This window comes from Tupaia chinensis, unplaced genomic scaffold (assembly GCF_000334495.1).
Source record: "Tupaia chinensis unplaced genomic scaffold, TupChi_1.0 Scaffold149248_1, whole genome shotgun sequence".
In the NCBI taxonomy this organism is placed as follows: domain Eukaryota; kingdom Metazoa; phylum Chordata; class Mammalia; order Scandentia; family Tupaiidae; genus Tupaia; species Tupaia belangeri.
The window spans coordinates 697,738-699,475 of NW_006209094.1; the positions used below are offsets into that span (position 1 = coordinate 697,738).

At 40.1% G+C, this 1,738-nt stretch overlaps 1 protein-coding gene across 2 annotated transcripts in view; it reads left to right on the forward strand.

Annotated features, from left to right (window-relative positions):
* BRCC3 (BRCA1/BRCA2-containing complex subunit 3) overlaps nt 1–1,738 on the forward strand; it is a 48,015-nt gene that overhangs the window by 19,090 nt on the left and 27,187 nt on the right. The window lies entirely within an intron of this gene.

Genomic DNA, 1,738 nt, shown 5'->3' on the forward strand with positions numbered 1-1,738 from the left:
GAAAGAGTCTGAGGAAATAGCCAGTGCAAAGACCTGAAGGGAACACTGATGAGGTTGGTGTGGCACAGTAAGGAAGTTATGCTTATATATCCCCATTTACCTTTGTCAGTCCCAGTTTTACTGTTTTCCCAGTGTCCTGTTTAGTTAGGCTCTCCCTTGTAGAGTTTGGATGATAATACATTTAGTCATCCTAAATGAGGTCTGAAAGAAGACTAAAGGCTGTACTTGGTAAGGCCTCGGATTTGTCCCTGAGTTAAGAAGCCATTAGAGGGTGATTTTATGTTTTAGGGGGATTTCTCTGGCTACTGTGTTGAAAATGGACTAGATAGTGGGCAGAATCCATGGCACCTGTGAAACCAACTAGGAAGATATTCTAGGAATGTAGACAAGAGAAGATGGAGGTTTGACCATAGCGGTAGGAGTGGGGATGATAAGAGGTGGTCAGATTTTGCATGTATTTTGATGGCTAATGAAACAGCAACTACCACTCATCACCTATTGGATTCCATGTACATAATATGTGTTCTAACCCTGACAAAAAGCCTATGAGGAATATTATTATCCCCATTTTATGTATAGACAAACTGAAGCTCAGAGAGTTTAAGCAGTTCCATCACTGGCTAGTCTTGCCATGTTCTACTTGGATTATGTTGAATTAAATTCTATTCGAATTTTATGTTCATGTCAAAAGGCTTTAATGTGTCAGTTCAAATAAAAATAAAAATAAAACTACTATTTAAGTATGTGGCTAGCCCCATTGCCTGGTGGCTAAGGGAGTCAGATACCATGTGGCCAAACACAGGATTTGAATTATAGACCTGGCAGCTTGTTAACATACTGGGCACGGGTGTGTGCATGCATGCGCATGCCCTAAATCCCAACAGGGTAGAAAAATGGAGGAGAAGGGATTGTGGTAGAACCACACCCCATTGAGGTGTGGTTTCTCCCTCTTCCTCTCTTTGTCTCTATCTGGCAGGTGTACATACTGTCTGTCAAATAAGAAAAGACATTGTAAGTATGAATTCTGCCAAACATACCAAGAATACCCTAGTGTTTAGTACATTAGTTATATGAGGGGACTTTAAAAACTTTGTAGAAAAGTGGAGTTAAAAGTACAAGTTTCTTTTGGTGCAGAAAATTACAATCTATGTGTTTTTTTTTTTTTGAGAGGTTTTCTTTTTTTTTTTGCTACAGGGCGCGTGCGCTCGCCAGACAGACAGAGAGAGACAGAAAGCGAGAAATCACCCCCCCAGGGGATGGCCCGCAATCCCTTCTCCATTCTCCTCTTGGGATCTTGGGCACACACGCACATGTGCCTGGCGTGAGTTTTAAGCCACCAGGTCTGGGATGCGAACCGTGGTCGACTACGTGGGAGTCCAGTGACATAGCCATTATACTAACTGCTGGTCCCTATGCGTTTTTTTCATATGCAGTTTTCATTAATTTTTTGAAGACTCCCTCTATTCTTGAGATCCCTGTTAATAATGAATGTTCTCCATAAAATCACTCTTTTCCAGAATCAACTAAAATTCAATATCTTGAACTTTATACTTCATTTGAAATACATTGAGCTTTGTTTTTAATTTATTGTCATCATAAGTAGTAGTTCAATAAATTTGTCAGCTTCCAGCATAGTAGTAGTTTGTGGCAGAAATCAATTTATAGCATATCCCATCTCTGAAATCTTTTTCAACCGTCCACTTCCAGTAGGGTCTTTGGGTTTTAGACTTTTCTTTTG